The following is a 20,491-nucleotide window of genomic DNA, read 5'->3' on the forward strand; positions in this document are numbered from 1 at the left end:
GATAAATAAACACAATGTGTGTGCGTGTGTATATGGATAAAATCATACCATTATTCACGGTTATCAATTGAAATGATGACAAGAATGTAAAATATTTGTAAATTATGATGATTCATACCCAACAATCTATCCATTATATTTATATTGGATCAAAAAAAAATTTCTGTTTGGATCAATGATGTTTTTTGAATGAAATTGATTTTCCGGTCAATTAATTTAATTCAATTCAATTCAATTTCTTTTTTTGGTGTGCAATAATTTCAATTTTTTTATGTTTCCTGTATTTTATTAAAAAAAACCAGCATGGTATATTAACATTATATGTATATTCTGAATTGAGATGTTTATTTTTGCATTGATTTTTTTGTATCTAAAATGAATTGAATGGCAAAGAAAATGTCTTCTTTATTTTATATTTTATTATCTCCTCACCCACATCCAGACATGTATGACTGTACCATGAACTTGAAACAATGACAACAACAACAACAACCAACAGCTTAACTGACCCTCAAATTGTGATAAATTTTCATTATTATTGAAATAATTGGTCAGTGTGACGAGTGAAATTATTGTTAGCGTTAAACAACAACAACAACAATCAAATCGATCATGTGAATCGTTTTTTTTTTGTTTTGTTTTAAGTTGGAAACGAAAAATGATAATAAATTCATAAATGAATGGGATGAAAAAAAATTTCTGATTGAAATTTTCATTTTAAGCTAATAATCAAAAATGTTGAAAACAATGGATTCATCAGCTAGTGAGAAATCAAAGAAATTTTGGAAAATAAAACAAATTCTAAAACAAAGGCAAATTGATATTCTAAGAAAAGTGAAAAAAAAATTCTATCATTCGATTATCCCTGGATTATCTTGATGATTTTTTTTATTGATTCTTCAATTCAATAGTCACTTACGAATCGAACCATTTTGAATCCAAACCACTTGCACAGACATCATACATATATATAGAAAATACAATGGAAAGGAAACTGTGTGTTGAATACAAGGTTGTATTACACATATAATGTGGAAACACAAATTTTCAAGAACAATTCTAAAATAGATTTTGGCCAACAACAACAACAACAACAAAAAGTCAATTGCAAATGGCACAATAAACGAGGCAACAACATCAACAATGGTAATGGTAAAAATATTTATAATTCAAACTAATCGGCCGACCAAAAAAAAAAAAATAAATAAGAAAAAAATTGTTTTAAAATCAATTTTTCCTTGCCTACTAAAAAAAAAATTTAATTTAATTTAATTTCCAAAATTTCGTTCTTTCGGTTGTATGGGGCAAACAAAACAAAAAAAAAACAGCCATAAAAATTAATACTTTTTTTTCTCTGGTTGACAATGATGGTTGATTTCATTGAACAAAAAAAAATAAAAAAAATAAAATAAAATTCATCTGTAATCGGCATTATCATTGAAACATGATTTACGATGACAACGATTCCAGAAGTTCCGAGAACAACAACAACAACAAAAATTGACAAGGAAAATGACACACAAGCACACACACACACAGGTCCATTCAATTCAAATACATTAAAAACCTCAACAACGAAAAAAAAACAAAAAAATTTAAATTCAATATCAAATAAACAAAAAAAAAATAAAATAACTGAATTGAATTGACCATTCGACCTTGAAATGATGACGAATCCAAGAAAAATTTCAAATTAAATTTTAAGCTGAAAATTATCTATTAAAAAAAATGACAAACGTCGATTCAATCATCATCATTCTCCTGGATGATGATCATAGGCGAATTTCCGCCTATGGTGAAAATATCCATATGAATGCAAAGCAGATATATACATGTAAATCATCGATCAATTGATTCTAAAATGATGTTTATATAAAATCTATTCAATCAATAATTGGGCGAGTCAAAAATGCTACAACAAAAAAAAAAATAAAAATAAAAATTCAATTGGAATTCAATTGTGGAAAATCCAAAAAATTCAAACCAAACCTCCTTCTTATTATCCTAACTAACTATTGTGTGTATGTGTGTGTGTGTGTGTGTGTGACCACCCGTTGATTGTAAGTAAAAGAAAATATAAAAAGATGTGAAAAAATCCAAATACATGATCAACGCACAATGTCTGGACGATAACAATTATGTCATTAATAAAAATATAATTCTCAATGAATATAAATCTCTACTGTTTTTTTTTCTCTTTTTTGGTTTTCGTTTGTTTGTTTGTTTGAAATTAATCATTATTGGCAGGATTTTGAAATAATATTTTTGTGAAGAAAAAAAAATGTGAAGCCAACACCAATATGAATATGTTCACATTTCACTATATTTATTTATTGCTATATTATTGGCAATCGTTAATCGAACGAAATAAAAAAAATTCAACTAAATGGCTGAAAAAGAATTCGATTAACAACAAGTTTTCATCAGAAATGATAACTTTTCTACCTACAGGCAAATAAAAAAAAAAACACGCAAATATACACTGATAGAACACATTTACTGCTAATAATGTTGTTGTTGCTGTTGGATCAAACACACTCGATCCAGAAGAGAGAAAAAAAAATTATTCATTGAAATTCCAAGCCCAAAAAAAAGCAAAACTGATATGATATACTCTGATGGTGGCATGGCTAGAGGGTTTCCAGTTCAATCCAGTTCCAATATCTGATCCATTAAAAATTGAATTCCAAAATGAGTAGATGATAGAAAACAGAAGCGAAATAAAAAAAAACAATGACAGTTTTTTTTTATTTCAGTAGTCTTTGTCTCTATATAGACAGCTGTCGGTGTGTTTTTTTTGACATGTAAAGAATATATTTAGAAAAAAAAATAAATGAAATGAATTTCAATCGTAAAACAATCACATATTTTTTTCAATTCAAAAATAGGATTTTTTTTATTATTATTATTATAAACATGTGCTGTCCATTGGCTGAATGGATAGGTGCATAGTGTTTGTGCACAGTAGTAGCGATTCAATCAATCAATCAGCATAAGCGGATTTTAGCTATTTTTACTGATTGATTGATAAATTCAAGACTTATGAACGTAAAAGTATTATGTATGTGTGTGTGTGTGTGTGTGTGTGTTTGTGGTTGAATCGTGTGATCAAATGTTGAAATGGGAAAAAAAAGTTAATTGAACAAATGAGAAAAAAAAAACAAAGACATTTTGTATATATGAAGAAATAAAATGAAAATCGCTACTACTTGATTTTTATTTTTTTTTCTCTTTTCTGATGATCATAATCAGTAGTCATTCAATATTCAATATTACAATGACCATTTGGACCTTGAATTTGAAATCAAACATGTGTGTTGGTATAATCATCATAATGATAATCTTCATAATTTTTTTTAACCAAAAAAAAAAAAAAAAAAATATATATAATATATAATGATAATGATGATGAGCGAATCAATCGATTGATTTATTTACTATTGATGATATGGCTGACTGACCATTACGATTGCAATCGATTAAAATTATGTGTGTGTGTGTGTATGGGTAGAAAAAAAAACAGAGAGAAAAAACGCAGATAGTTCTAATCTTCTTAACTATGAATTGATCAATTGTTGAATAGAATGAATGAAACAAAATTAATTAGCCGGATGATGATGGCGATTTTTTTTTAATTTGATTCCTTTGAAAAATCACAATGTTACATCATCAATGACACAACACCCAGCAACAGTTTTCACTAATGTTATCAATCGATTCTGAATTTTCATTTAAATTGATCACATTTTTTTTTATCATGGTTATCGATTTGACATTGATCATTCATATTTGATGATTCATTTAATAAAATTATTAAAATTCATTTTTTTTAACTCATTGGCTGCCATCATAGAAAAAAAGTACCCATAGACTAGTGGCGTAAAAATTCCATTAAAATACGACTCATATTTGAGCAGTTTGGCAGTCAATGAGTTAATTTTTAATTGAAAATAAATAAAATTTTTCAAAAATTTTCTTGTCATTTTAAGAATTTTTTCTTTGATAATGATAAGTATTATCATTCATCGTAATAATAAAGATAATTATCCTTATTAGCCATCAATTAGTGACATGAAAAACGTAACAAACAAAATTTGTTTTAAACCCCTCTATTACTTTTTTTTGTCATTAAATATTGATCAAATTCGATTACAAAAACTTCATGGTCAGACGAAGATATGAGCGTGTGTTGTTGTATTTTTTTTCATCATAATGATTTCGATGGGAACGAATGAAAAATGAATTCCAATTTTCAATTACCATTATTATACGGAATTTATTTATATAAATATAGTGTTTTGATAACAATCAAATGAATGATGTTTGTTTGCCATTAATATTATTATTTATTATATAAATGATCCTTTAGATAATCAGTGGATGATGGTCAAATTTGTATATGGTAAATCAATGTGTGTGTGTATGTGTGTGCATAAATGTCTATGGCGTCAATTGATGTTTTGATCATCAATAAAAGGGGTACGAGTATAGACATTTGATTTGGTGGTGATGGCGGTGGTGGTGGTGGTGGCGGCAATCGATCAATTGATTTCATTAATTAGTCATGGGTTTTTTCTCTTTGCATAGCAGCGGCTGTTGTTGTTGTTGTTGTTGATGAATTTTTCTTATTCAAAATTGATCTTATCATTAAATAACATGATAACTTTTTGTGTGTGTGGAATGTTTCATTTTTCGTTTTTTACGAGAAAAATGTTTTTTTTCACTCATTAAAGAAGGTCAATTCATTTAGCTCCATTGTTTTTTTTTTGGAAATGAAATTCTGTTTGTTTGTTTGTTTGTTTGGGAAAATCCAGCCACCATTTGTTGTTGTGTATTCGCAAGCTACCCACCACCTGTCATCAAGTGAAAAAGTAAAAAACATGAAAGAAAAACAAAAAAAAAATTTACATAAATGGTGAACATTTGATTTTCATGTTTTAATTTTTATATTTCATGTTTTTTATTCGATCCTCACGAAATTATCACGGAATATTCATCAAAAAAAAACATTTTCGATTTATAGCAAACACCAATTTCGACCGAAAAAAAAATTGATTAATTTAATGATATTTCGAATAAATTCAATTAATATTTTTTTTCCAAACGAATTTGAAGAATGATGAGTCGAATTTCTTATTTGATGATTGCTACAAATTGATTGCTTGTCAAAATATAATGAACGGATTAGTACTGGCATGATTAGATATCTGAATTCATTTTTCAAATTTCTATCTTCTAGATTTTTCATTCACGGAAAAAAAACTCAATAATGGATAATTACAAATGTCGTTGACATGATGAATATTGATTGCAGAAAAAAAACCAGCAAGATTTTTTTTTCTTTCTCTCACTTGATAACCCTAGGCGTCCAACAAAAACAAAATGGTGTTAATATTATTCGTTTATCATCAATCTCTAATACGATTGTGGGAAGAGAATCACGAATTTTTTTTTTATTGAAAAATTAAAGAAAGAGAAAAAAAATCAATCAATTTTATAAAATGGACGCTAAAAAGTAATAAAAAAAAAGTTTTGCTTAAAAATTTATTGGTGGCAATATTTACATATTAAGCTTTTTACAAATATTGAAAACATTTTATATAGAAAAATGGGAAAAAAACAAGAATAAATTGAACAAAATAAATGCCAAGGTTTTGTTTTTGTTTTTTGCAAAATAAATTCATCTAAATGATGAATATTGGAATATTTGATCAATGGATAATCGGTATTATGAATGGCTAGTTGGAATAATTTTTTTTCATTTTGTTTATTCTATCATGTTTTTATTAAAACATTAAAATAAAAATGAAAGGAATTTTTGTTTCTCTTTTCAATTGAACAAAATAAAGGATTGAGATATATTTATTTGTGTAATCAACATGACATTCGCGGCATGACAAATTTGAATCGGTTTATTGATTATTGTTGATTGTATGTTGAATTTTTTTTTGTTTTGTTTTGTTTCTTGATTTGATTAATTATATTAGACTTTATTTTTATTATTATAATGGTACAAACAGGCACAAATTTGTGTAAATATCATCTATCTATCTATATATACATATATGAGTGTGTGTTATATTGCTGAACATTTACATTGCTCCATTCAGATTTCAAAATATATAATTTTTTGTTTTGTTTTGTTTTGTTTTGGATTTCATCAAAATATCGAAATATCGAAGAAATGAATATTTTTTTTTGTTTTGTTTTTCATGGTCATCATCATGGTCCAGTCAAATCAAATTAATCTAAAAAATGAAATTCAGGAAGAAATAACAGAAAAATTTTGGCAAAAAAAAACAACACAGGTGAAATATCGAATTTATTTGATTTTTAACCAGATCAGATTAGCATTAAAAAAATGGAATTTATTTTGCTATGGACAAAAAAAAATTTTCAGACAAATTCCCCATTGGTGAAAGAAGAAAAAAAATGTTACAAATGTTTTATTGTCAATGTCAAAATTATAATTTACAAATGATATGTTTAACAACAACAACAACAAAAACAACAAAAACAATAGAAAAGGGATTAACACTTTGTGATTAATGATTTGCATATGAACAATATATATTAATTATTGTTTTAATTATTATTATTATTCGTAAATATTTCCATAGAATAATAATCACCCTTATTCCTGAAGAAAGTGAGACAAAACCCAAACAAAAGACATTGTGTTCATCATTTTATTTCATTCGGTGTATAGCAGACAATTGAATTTTTTGGACTCATTGATTGATTGATTGATTGAAATTGAAATTGTGAAATCATCAATAAGAATAATTACAAATTACATCTTTCACTATTTTAATGAATGGTTTGTGAGATATGTGTTTATTGTATAAATTATGTTTCTTTTTTTTGTGAGATAAGAATAGTGTGCAAATTAAATGATGTGATTTTACTTCACACACATACACACACACACACGAATGCCATAAACATTTATTTCATCAGTAATAAACCTATCATTATTATCCGATAGATCCGGCAATCACATTTAATCAATCATGGTGTTTGAAAAAATTTACTGATGTTGTTTAAATTGAATTGCACCTACAAAAATAATAAAAAAAAGACTCAATTATGCCATTCATATTGCCATCTGTCGTTAAACATTTGTAATAATTTTCAATAAAAAAAGATTTCGCATATTTTCTGAAATCGAAATCCAATTATCGATTATTTGATTATAATGCTGATGATGATGATGTTGATCGAAACGGCACGCACAATGTACAAATTTTTTTCCCATGAATCTACTCTATACACCATCAACATCGATGATGATGATGATGTCATCTATCCATCAAATTATCCATGTCATGGCAATTTTTGTTTGGGCAGATTTTTTCTTTGAAACAAAAAAAAAATTGACGATATCATCATTATCGTTGTCACTTCATTACAGGACACTGAGTTGTGAGTGATTGTTTTGAGATCAACAATTTCCAAAAATTTTTTTCATCAACAACTGAAAACCAAACAGAAGCAGCAAAAGCTAAAGAACTCAATCAAATCTTTTGCGTAAGTTTTTTGTTCTTTTAATTTAAATTCTTCGTTTTTCTGATCAAAAAAAAATTAAATCAATCGGTTTATCTTAGTAAGAAAAAAAACACGAATTTGACAAATTGCTGCTTGCGAGAAAGCAATAAGAGAAATAAAAATTGTCAAATTGATTGATTCATTGGAATTCCATCATTAATTTGATCAATTATAAACGAATAATGATAATAATCATCATTTTTCAATTGAATTCCTACGTCATTTCGGCGAATATCGATTTTCTAACATGATCATTATCAACATATCAACATTTGAAATTGAAATTTTTTTTCTTATGATTCAGAAACCCATAAAGGAAATGAAAGAAAAATTAAACACAAGATAATGATGGTGATTTACATAATTTGGCAGAAAAGCAAAGACAACCGCCCTATGTTAAACCTTGAACAATAATAATGATGATGATTGAGATGTTTGATAAGATTTTTATTCTTTATTTTCAATTCAGAATGAATATAACGTTCTGCACGTTTGTGCCAGAACGTGTTGTCGTAGTATGTTGGTGGGAAAAACGAATGAGAAAAAAAAATTGAATTTCAAAATTCTTTTGCTTTTCCATACAATAATTACATCAAAATGCCAAAAAAAAGGTGTTAAATTGTAATTCAAATGATCGAAATTATGTTGTATTTTCCGTTTTAATTTATTATCAAATTATTTCCCACACATTTTTTTGTTGTTTTGTTCAAAAAATTTTGTAACTGAGAAAAAGGAATTGATTTTTTTGCCGAATTCTAAAAACATTCTGAAAATTCATAATCCATTTTGATTTCAGTGGGTTTGAATTAATCACTTAATTTCATCAGTAAATAATTTTCAAATTTAAGTGATGATAATGTGATCGATAAACAAGACACTATTTTGTTTTTGTTCGACAAAATTAATGATTAGAAAAAAGTATGAATATTCATAGAAAAACTTTATACAGTAAAACACCTTCGTTAGTTTTTATTCAAGTCAATAGAAAATAGAAAAAGAATCATTTATCATCACCTTTGTCGATGACAACAAAAACAACAACAACAACAACAACAACAATAATAATAATGAAAATGTTTTTTTTTAGTCTAACCCAAAATGAAAACCAATCACGGAAACAAATACAATAATAATAAGTCCTTGGTAATGACCATTTTTTTTTGTCGTCAGGTTTCAAGGTATTATTGTCATTGTTAAGGAATCAAGGTGAATAAATAAATGAATAAACAAATGCATTGATTGTAATATCATCAATATTTTTCAAATGTATTTTTTTCGGAAAAAAAACATTGATTATTAATTGGTTTTTAGATCACTAATTAATGTAAATATGTTTTTTTTATTCCATTCATACCATTGAATTGGAGGTGAAAAAAAAACTTGGAATTTTTTCCTGAAATTCAATTTCGCACATATGGTGTTTGTAAATGATTTCCGATTTTTGTGAAAATGAATGCAAAAATTATGGATTTTCCCAGTAATGATGGCGCCACACAACATGAATCATGATCATAAAAACGAAAAAAAATTCAATTTAAAATTTCTTTATTATTCGATTTCAATTTCAATGGATCCAATTGAGAGAAACAAGAGCATATTTGTGTGTATGTGCGTTTGCCATTGTTTCAAGTTTTTTTTATGTTCTCTCACTAAAATTTCATATTTTTCCTTGATGACAAATTATTTTTGTTGAAAATTTTTCCAATGCTAGTATTAATATCCATAATCGGAATATTTCGATTGATTAATAATGAATATTATTCTTTTTTTTCATATGAATAATTTCAATAAAAAAAAATTTGCAAATCAAATGTGACTGTCAATGTCAAGGTTTTCAAAATCGAATCGAAATCACATCATCATCGTCATTGCAAGTTTGTTTCAACCAATTTCTTTTGATCCATCAATCAATCAATCGAATTATTCGATGTGAATTTTGTGTGTGTGTCTGTGTGTGTGTGTCAAAAATTCAGTTTCCTGATCATGTCAAATCAAAATGGCTTTTCATTTTTTTTTCTCCATTTTCTTTTTGTCGCTAACATTCCAACAGAAAAAAAACGATATTGGAATTATTTGAAAGACTAAAATGACTAAAGACATGTATATAACTAACCTTGATATAGAAAATATCTATCCAATCAAATATACTTTATTTATATATATATGCTACCGTCATTATATTACATTTATCGCTTTCTCTATATATTCGTTTCATTGGTTTCTAATTTAATAGCATTCAAGCAAGCCTTCTGGCTTTTAGGTGGCCATGTACATTGGAAATTTCTTATTTTTCATTCTACTTCTGCTGATGTTCCAATACTCAATTTGGTGATAAACGAGGATGATGATGATGATGATGATAATTTTCATTGGTATTTATGCCCGCCTATGTGTGCTCAATGTTAATGAAATAATGATAATATATAAGAAAGGAAAAGAAAAAAAAAATGAGAAATGAATTTACTTGGCTAAGCTTGCTACATGCACACACACACACACACACACACACATGAACGCACCGCTGCGGATGTTATTGGACAAAAACGGTGACTATCATTCATTCATTTAAACTTGTATTTATTGGCTATCAATATATATTAAGATAATGGAAAAGAAAAGAAAGAAAAAGTCCTCCATTGTCAATTGCTATGTTCGTCAAGGTAATTGGCGTTATTCCATTCTTATTTCAATTTAAACATAGATAGTTTTTATTTTTCTTATTACTAAGAAAAACAGCCACATACATTATTGTTTCATGGTATTCAATAGATCTATCCAATATAAATGAATATAAACGACAGACAGAAATGATCATCATTTTTTTTGGTGGTATCGACAAATTAGATAGAAATAACATCCAAAATGAATACTACCTGAACACATATACATTCAATTTAAGTGGAAAAGAAATAGTAAAAAAAAGCGGAAGGTATACACCACCACCACCACAATCAAATTGGCTCATTTTGATTTGGCATCTTTTTTTCCAATTTACCTTTCAACACTTTTCATTAAATTCAAATTCTTCTCTCACTCTTTTTGATGATTTTCAAAATTGATTTGATTATTGATGATGATTAGCTATTCCTCTCTTTTTTTTCGTCCTCTACCATTCATTACATATCATAGAAGAATTTTCTTTATTTATTTTTGTTGCATATAAAAAAATGAATATTGAAATCCTATTCTCTTGCTAATAAATATTATGAACGTCTAGCATCGAATTGTTGAATCATCGTGTGTGTGTGTGTGTTTGCATCCGCATCCGTAATTTAAATGATGTGTTTTTTCTACAAAATTTGATAATAATGTTTTTATAGAAAAACCATTTTACCATTACATTTTTATTTACATTTTTTTCTCATACACACACACACACACACATAGCATTTATCCATGCAAGTTTATTTTTCACCATTTATCGCTCATTGCATTCATATTTGTTATCATAACTATCTTATTACCTTCATCATCGTTTGCGGTCATCTGCCTTGTTATTTAATTCTTCACTTTATGAAGCTTGTTTATAACTTAGAACATACATACATAGTGATATGCCGTATCACAATCGGTATATCCGAATGAATGAATGCAATGAATAACCGTTTTTTTTTTTTTTACTTGCACAACGGAATAATGATGATGGTTGCCACAACCACCACTATTACCATTTTCTTCAGATGACCAATCATAACCGTTTGTGTTTTTTTTCCTCTTACCAATCAATGATCATCAGACCTGAATTGAAAAGTGAACGAAAAAAAAAATCCAATTCTTCAATTCGAAAAAAAAACAGAAATCAAGTTTTGACTTTAACTTAATGTCTGTCTGTTTTTTTTTTCAAATATATACATAGTACAGTAACCTTCAAAATTGAACAAACACTTTTCAAATAGTCGCCGTTACAAGACAATACAATTAAGAACAGCAATAAAACTGTTATTTTTATTTTTTTAAAAATAAAACTTTTAGATTCAGGAAAAAAATTTTCTATTTTTTCTTCTTCTACCAATAATAATTCAACATCACCATCGTCATCATTATCATCAATAGTTTGTTGAGTGCAATCAACCAATGAATAAATTTGTCATGTATTTTTTTTTTTTTTTTTTTTGTTTTGGTTTAAATAAACATTACAATTTTGATTTTTCATAAAAAAAATACATTTGATTTATGAAGAAAGAATTTTGGAAACAAATTAATTTAACCTAAAAATTGAGATCGACAAAAAGCTTTTATTATTTCTCTTCATTATCAACATACGCTGACAATGAAATTTTTGTTTTCGTTTTTTGTTTCAATTGAAACAGAATATTCCACTTGAATTTTTGCAATTTTTTTTATGGTTACAACTTGAAATTTGATTTTTTCATCTTTTTCCACTTTTTTTTATAATTGTTCGTCAAAATTTGGCTTTTTCAATTGTCAGGTAAGTTGTAATTATGACAATAAAAAAAAGTTTATCAATTTTTTTCAATTTAAAACCACAAGCAAATTAATGTGTTCAGCAATTTTTTTTGTTGAAAGAATTTCAAATCAATTCTGTTGTTTTCAATGTTCAAACAGAATAATTTTTTTCAAACAATGTTTAAGAAGTAATTAAATTTAAATTTAAAATGTCAAATGAGAGATGAGTCCAATGCCTTTGCCTATTCTGATTTGTATTAAGAATTGTTTATTCAATAAATGAATGAAAGAATTTTTTTCTATAAACAAATGTTTCTTCCGCATTCTGTCGGAATTCACATTGAAATTCAGATTGAACCGGTTCTATTTTCTGTTTTGATTTTTTTCTCTCTCTCTCTCTTACTGGATTCTGAAAGAGATTAATCAATAAGGAAGTGAAACCAGTTTTTTCGGTTTTGTTTTGTTTTTGTTTTTGGTTAGAAAGTTATAAAAAAAGTGAACGTCAATGACTGATTATTGAACTCTCACTCGCATTACCCCTTAAAGTTCATTTGCTATTTAATTAAAAATAATTTTTATTTTACCCTTTATCTTTCCTATCTCATTGTACGTTCACCTCTTAAAAAGGTCAAGATTACGATTATTAACATGAATTGAATGGGCACGAAAAACTTGATCAAAAAACCACAAGATGGTGCCATGTGTTTTGAATTAGAATTTCATTTACTATTTTTTTTTTTACCACCAATTCGTATGAACATTGTCAATAAGGAAATTCAATCTTGTTTTTCCAAAAAAGTTATCGAAATAATCAAACAAATCCATCCATTCATAAACATTATGACATTAGGCACATTCTATTAGGATGTGTGAACAAATAAATGCTTTTTGTTCATGTGTGTAGGCGTTTTTATATATTATATGTATATGTTGTTTATAATAAAACCGGATGAAATTAGAGTTGCCGAAAAGAAAAGAAAGCCGGTAAACACCATCATAGATCAGATAACAATGACCATATAGATAGGATAAATAAATAATGTAAAGGCTTTTTTTTGGCCAAACATAATGGATGACAAATTTTTAAATGTAAATATTGTATGTATGTGGTGGTTGACATACATAAATGAATGAGAAAAAAAAATCCAAGAAATTTGAGTGAAGCAAAGAGCTTATTTTTCTATATTCTTTATTCTCCTTTTAGATTTATATACATTTTTTTCATCGTGTTTATCCAGCTTTATCATCTTATTTACCACAGAAAAAAAATGATTTGATGTGAAACAACTAAAATTGGGGGCAAAAGGCTTCATATTCTTATATTTACTTTTTGTGGGTGTCGTTGTGTGTGTGTGTGTGTGTTCCATATAAAATGTATGAGTTTTTTTTTGTGTTCGTTGAATATTCCTAGTTGATCATTCACAAAAAGCATAGAATTTATTAGTGAAAACGAAAATAGAAGTAATGTTTTTTTCCTAGTCTCACCATTGATGCTAAATTATTACACAATATTATTTAACATCTCAACATAGAAAGAGATAAGAAAACGAATGAGATTCCATTAATGTCCAGTTTGGTTTATAGTTTTTTTTTTTTTTTTTTTTTTTTTGGTTTCCCATTTTTCCACCCACACAAAGAGAAATCTAGTTAAAAAAAACCCACGCAGAAAAAAAATAAACACAATTAAACGAATAATTAAACAAATAAATTGAGGATGATGGTTTTCTTTCTTTCTTTAAGAATGAAAAAATTTTTCATTCAAGCTTGAATACATTGATACTTCTTATTACTTACTGGACTAGACAAAATCAATTGATCAAAAATGATAAACGGTAAATTATCAAACGATAAACGATAATGAAAACCAGTGATCCAATGAATCTATCTATCTATCTAGTATTCTATCTTGAAACGATAACTATTGTCAAGTATTTGTTTGGAATAAAACAAAAAAAAAATTCAATCGAAAAACAAAAAAAAAAGACTTTGATTCTTGACAAGAAAAAATCTACTATACAAACAAATATTCAACTTTTGTCTTGTCCTGTCCAATCAAATTGATCAATGATTGTACCTTGAACATTTGATAATTTAAAAAATAAATTGTGAGCAATTCTAACCAAAGTCAATTCTATAAACAGTACAACAAAACTGAACAATAGACAAAAAAATTGATGCAGAAAATAAAAACAAATAGATATTTAATTGAGTCGAAACAAATTATCGACTAGCCTGAAAACAAAAAACAAAAAAACAAAACCAAATAGCCAGACTTAGTAGTAGTGACTTTAGTTCACCCAAATGAGGAATGATCTATTGAACACGGAATACAGAACCCAAAACAGAGCCTGCTCCTCAATTGACAAATGGTCAATGTGATATAAGAGTGAAAGCAAAATAAAAAAAAAATCGGCCGAATTTGGTATCATTTTGTTGTTTATCTTACAGAAAAGAATAGAATGAATGATAATTTGTGAAACGAAAATAAATGAATGAATGAATGAATCTTGCCAATGTAAATATAAAATGGAAGATAATGGGAATTTTAGAACGAAGAATGAAAATGAAAGAGAATGAAATTGATGGAAACAAAATGATATTGAATGAAGAAGCTAGAATTCTTTGCAACACATACATACAAAGAGTGCATGAATTATCCAAGAGAGAGAGAGAGAGAGAGAGAGAGAGAGAGAGAGAGAGAATTGTAATAGATCTTTGTCGTTCGATTCTCATTTTCTATCGTTTTCATGTTTTGCACATTGCACAAAATTTGCAAAATTCTAATGTTGATTACGGGTTCTCTTTTTTTTGTAAATAATATTTGTGTTCATTTGACAATTTGACATTCGTTTTTGTTTTCTGTTGATGTCGACACAAATTTCTGTTTGATTTTGTATGAATCGAATACAAAATTTTTTCTGTTTTTTGGCCATCTGCAAATCTAATTATGAATAATTTGCATATTTGATAGATACTTTTTTTGTAGAAAAAATTGTAAATTTTTGTTAAAAAATTCATTCTAACTATGTTCGCATTTTTCCACATCCATTGGTTTTAATATTGGCGAACATTGTTCATTTTACATTTGATTTAGTTTTATCACCGGTAATATAATGATTATGACATAATAATGACGGAAATTAGATCCAGAAAAAACGAAATGATATAAAAATCCTCATAAAATCAATGTAGAATTTAATTGGTTGGTATTTAATAAAAAGAAAAATGATATTTGGCTTTTTATAGTGCGCGGTTTTTACTCAAGATTCATCAAATGACCCTGTTGTAGTTGTGTTATCATTAATTTTTATTATTATTGAGTTTTGCTGTCAACACGTCGGACATCATTAATCGGAAAAAAATATCCGATTGGAAATGAAATTGCCAATTCCATCAAATAATATTATTATAATCTAAATGAAATGGAGAAAAAATTCTTGAAAAAAATAACAACCATGAACAAATAAGATATTTCATAAATTTCAAACATTTAGAAAAATGAAAATATTTATGGTCCATATTAAACGGTAAAAAAATGAAAAGAATTTCGTGAAATTCCGGAACATTAATAGACGGATTGCAAACAAGCAATTTGATCAAATTTTTTTTGTCCTTTGTGTTCATAATAATATCCAGAATTTTATTTTATTATAACCATAATTGATTCCCAGATATTTAATAGATTTTTTTGTGAAAATTTGTCAACAATTTTTTTTGTTGCTAGAATTTTTTTTTCATTCATTTATATAGCAAACTCCAATCAGAGAATTCAACCAAAAAAAAACAGGAAAAAAATTAGTTTAAATAAATCGATTTGATTTACAAAATATTATAATCATCATCAATGAATATTCAAAAAACTCGATTCCAAATGATCCAAATTCAATCCATTGTCATACAACAACAACAACAACATCAAAATGTAATTTTAATACAATAATTTCGATTTCAATAAAAAGTGAAATTTTCGATTTTGTTTTTCCGAAATACAATCCATGAGTACACATATTTTATTTTTTTTTTCTTCATTCAAACCAAAGTAATGGATAAAAGATTTACAAGAAAAATTTACCAAACATTTGACTTTTAGTCGTTTTAGTTTTTTTTTGTTGGGTTGTTCCACCAAACAGTAGTGAAAAAAAAACAATATCAGTATCGGTCGATTGAATAAATGAAAATTGACAGTTCTTTATTTTCCGTTGTCCATGGTTGACCAATGGCCTGTCTCAAATCTGTTTTTTTTTCAATTTCAAAAAAACAACAGTTATAATAATAAAGAGAATAACAACAGAATTTATTCAGTTCAATTGAGGTTTGAACAACACAAACAAAACAAAAAAACAAAGACAACGACACATTTAGAAATATCGGAAATCGATCATTGATATGCTTATGGAATATTGATCATGTTTATTCCATTTGAATTGTTTTGTTTAGTTTTTTTTTCAGCGGCAAAGAATATTTCAATTTTTTTTCATTTTCCTTCTTTTTGTCGAGAAAATGTAAACAGACTTTCAGAATTGTCGGTCAAGTTTCTTAACATCATCATGATGGTAAACTTTTTGTTTGTTTGTTTGCAGATTTTTGTTTTTTTTAAATCATTAAATTTTCAAAGCTAATTTAAATGTTGAAAAATCAATTTAAATGAAACCTCCTCATTCGTGCACACACACACACACACACACTCACGTTGAAAACGGAAATATTCCATGACACTTTGAGTTTATTCCTTAAGCAAGCAAACAAACAAACAAATTAATTTCGCTCAATTTTTTTTCAAATCCAACTGCAATTGAATTGAGCGAATAGGTAACATTAAAAGTTTGTGTGTATGTGTTGTGCTTACTGGACCAGCAAATATTAGCAACTGAAACGTGATTGGAAAATCTAATGAAGAAGAAGATAAAAAAGAAACTGGCCAATGGCCATAACAAATAAACAAGCGATTTGAATTTGGATCGGTGGGGGAAGGGGGTGGATAAAAATGACAAAAATTTCTGGATTGTGGGAAAAAAAACTCAATAATAATGGAACAATGCTGATTTTTTTTTCATTTTGTTCCCAAATTTATTGACTGAACGAAATCGTTCAATTTGAATGACATGGTGTGTGTGTGTGTATGTGGAACCATAATGTTTTTACTCATCGATCATCAAAAGTTACAAAACTTTGAAACTCTATATGAATAGGAAAAAAAATGAATAAGAAGTAAAATAAGATTGAGTGAAGAAATAATAATAAAAAAATTATTTTGTTACTATTGATTTTTTTTTGTATCAAATATAAAAAATTCTCAGCCATGAAAAAAAAGATTGGAATATTCTCATAGAATAAAACAATTTTGTTGGAAAAGATTGAAAAATCACATTCAATTCATAAACAATAGCAAAAAAAAAATACACTGATAATAATAGTTCAATAGATGTTGATTAGTTGAAAAAATTTATTCAATAATCAGATAATCAAAGACAACAAATTGTTATGAAAAAATACAAACATTTTATTTTCAAACAAAAATTTTCCATTCAAACTTTAAACGACAAAATCATGTCAAGTCAAACAAATTTTCATACATAAAACATTTGTGAAATATGCACAAAATATGTAAACAACAACAAAAAATGGATGATGTATGAGGCCGCCATCATTCATCAAACATCATGCCAAAAAAAGTGAATCTGTAACAACGAAAAAAAAATCAAATCAAACAATGTTGAATGTACACAAATGGAGAAAGAAAAATTCAATTTTAAAAATTGAAAAATCAATTCAATTCGATTTACACAACGTTCGTTTGACAAAGAATGGCCAAAAAGTGATTGAAATTACAAAAGAAAAAGATTCCCAACTAGAATCAAGATTAATAATAATAATAATAATAATCAATGATGATAAAGGGGAAGAAGCAAGACAATTTTCTTGATTCGTCAATAAACATCATTTGAATTGAACGAATGACCAACGAGACAAGAATTTCTAATCAAAGAGAATAAAAAATGAAGGAATGATGAAATTACCGTCTCAACACTACTAGTATTACTATTACTACCATGTTCAATAAAAAAAAACCGTTGGTTTTCATTTTTTTTTTCATCTGGACAACAACCGCTTAATATTGACGAATTTTATTTTTTTTTCTGGTCATTTTTATTTTGTCGCTTTCAAAAAAAAAAATGATGATGATTCATGAATTCTTTCGGTTTTTAATGATTTTGATGATCGAATGAGAGAACCAAAAAAAAAAAAAAAAAAAAACAGAAACTAATGCAATTATCATCAATGTAGCTAGATAGTTAGATAGAAAGAAAAAAAAAATAGAGGAAAAATCACGTTATCTAAAATCACAACCACAATTGAATTCAATTATCATTATCATTATTATTGATGCCCAAATATTTGCCGGTATAGATGGTTTATTATTGATGATGATGAAACCACACACAATTCTAATTGAATTTCTTTTTTTCTTGTTTTGTTCTCTTTCGTTTTCGTTGTATACATTTACTCAGCAATAAATTTAGATGATCATCATGATTACAGGCCACCAAAAAATACGAGATGAAATACCGTCAACACAGAAAATAATCACATCTTTCAATCAAATTGATCTGATTGATTTTATTTTATTTATTTTTTGTTTGTTTCAGGTTTTACAATGTTGTATACATGGAATAACAAAAATTCCAGATATTCCATAAGAAATAATCATTATCATAAAATATCAATTTATGATGGTCAATATATAAATAGAAACGATTGAACTCAAACTCAAATGAAATTTCTATTTTTACATTTAGAAATTTTCAATTAAAATCTTCGATTACCGACTGTTTTACAAAGTAGTTAATAAATATTAATATTAGAGGAAAAATGTATTGATTGGTTTTTATTATTACCGAAATTTTTTTTTTTTTTTGGAAACGGAAATTTTTATTTTTTTTGCAATTCAATTTAATGAAAACATTCATCATTTGATATATTTATGGTCCGATGTTCCGACAACTCATTTTTTCTCTATTTTCATTTTATTTTTTTTTCGAATGTTCCAGAATTATCTATTCAATGAAATGAAAAATTATTTGATAAAATAGACAAAAAAGAATAATGTGTAACCAGATACTCGTGTATTGTGTTGAAAGGTGGAAAAAACAAAGTCAAAAAGCTTAAAAAAGAAGAAATTTAACACTCAAATACTATCCAGAAAAAAAAGAATCCAATTTTGTTTTTTGTCGCTTGATTGCATCTTTTGTCATTGTCATCTTTATCATCATTCAATAACATCATAAAAAAGGTAGGTGTTTGTCTTTACATTCGAATTTGTTTCATATAAATTATTGCTTTGATGACAAATTATTCATTTTTTCTATTTCTATTTCTTTTGGTCGTTGAGTGCTTGACGTTACTGCCTAATTGAATTGACAACCAAAAGCAAAACCCATTAGTGGAATAGATGATTTTTTTCTGGTTTCATAATGTTTGAATGTGTGATGAAGGGAGACAGAGAATGAGTAAAACGAGATTAGATTGTAACCAAGAAATAATAAGCATGCAAGCAAACAAAATAATGATTAAGTTATCAAATTGATGATGAAATTTTTTTATGAAATTTAATAAGTAAAATAAATTAAATATTTCAAGTAATATTCTGGTATTTTCAATCAGTTTTGTCGTCTTTTGAAATACGAGAAATTCTATTGTTTTGTTTTTATTAAAAAAAATACAGAATTAAATTATTGAATAATTTATTTAATAATTTCAAATGAAATTCAAATGTCAATAGAAAAAAATGATAAATTTGACTATTTATAAAAAAGTAAGAAATAATTCTTCAGTGTGACAGTGAAGAATATTCTATGAACGTTTTTTATTTTCATATGGAATTGATTTTTCACCGTATGCAATGATTCATTCAATATGTATTATACTTGAAACAAGGCGTTAATTTATTTCCTTATTTTCTAATCATTTATATTGCTTAATAGAACTGCAATTGATTATTATTATCAGATGAATTTTGAACAACACACGATTGAACAAAAATCAAAATGAAGTGAACAAATGTGACAAAACAAATTACAAAAGAGTAATAGATAAAAAAAAAGATTCTTTAGCATTAAGATTTTTCTTTTTTTTCATGAAAAAGACAATGAGAAAGAAAAAGAGAAAAAAAACCTACAAGGAACAAGAACAAAAAAACATTGATCTAATTAGATACTCACAAGACTTGCTGATGCTACTTCAGAACATTCTAATCATCAGCTTTAGTTAGTTATTTTTTTTCTTTTTATTTCAGAATAATTTCTGTTTTTTTTTCTCTGCTTTTTTCATACATTTATCGAATATAAGAGAAAAGAAGAAAAATTGATTCATCCAATATTTTCGATTCATTGATCACAACATTGTTTCAGTTGTTTCCAACACACACATACATACAGGAGCAGTGTGTTAATCATTTTATCCATCATTCTCATCATATTGTTCGTTGTCAATGCATACATTCTTCATTCATCTTAATAATATATATATATATAACTTT

At 26.7% G+C, this 20,491-nt stretch overlaps 1 protein-coding gene across 2 annotated transcripts in view; it reads left to right on the top strand.

The window, feature by feature from the left end:
- The first annotated feature begins 7,402 nt into the window (after window positions 1-7,402).
- The window catches only part of LOC124499494 (uncharacterized), a 61,289-nt gene continuing 48,200 nt past the window's right edge, over window positions 7,403-20,491 (top strand). The window contains exons 1-2 of one of the 2 annotated variants that reach the window (XM_075728581.1): window positions 7,403-7,530; window positions 19,005-19,246. The gene's annotated coding sequence lies outside the window, so the exon portion shown is untranslated. Of the gene's footprint in view, window positions 7,531-10,920; window positions 11,978-19,004; window positions 19,247-20,491 lie in introns of those variants that run through there. The other variant, XM_075728579.1, reaches the window with a different exon arrangement.

This window comes from Dermatophagoides farinae, chromosome 2 (genome assembly GCF_024713945.1).
Source record: "Dermatophagoides farinae isolate YC_2012a chromosome 2, ASM2471394v1, whole genome shotgun sequence".
Lineage (NCBI taxonomy): Eukaryota > Metazoa > Arthropoda > Arachnida > Sarcoptiformes > Pyroglyphidae > Dermatophagoides > Dermatophagoides farinae.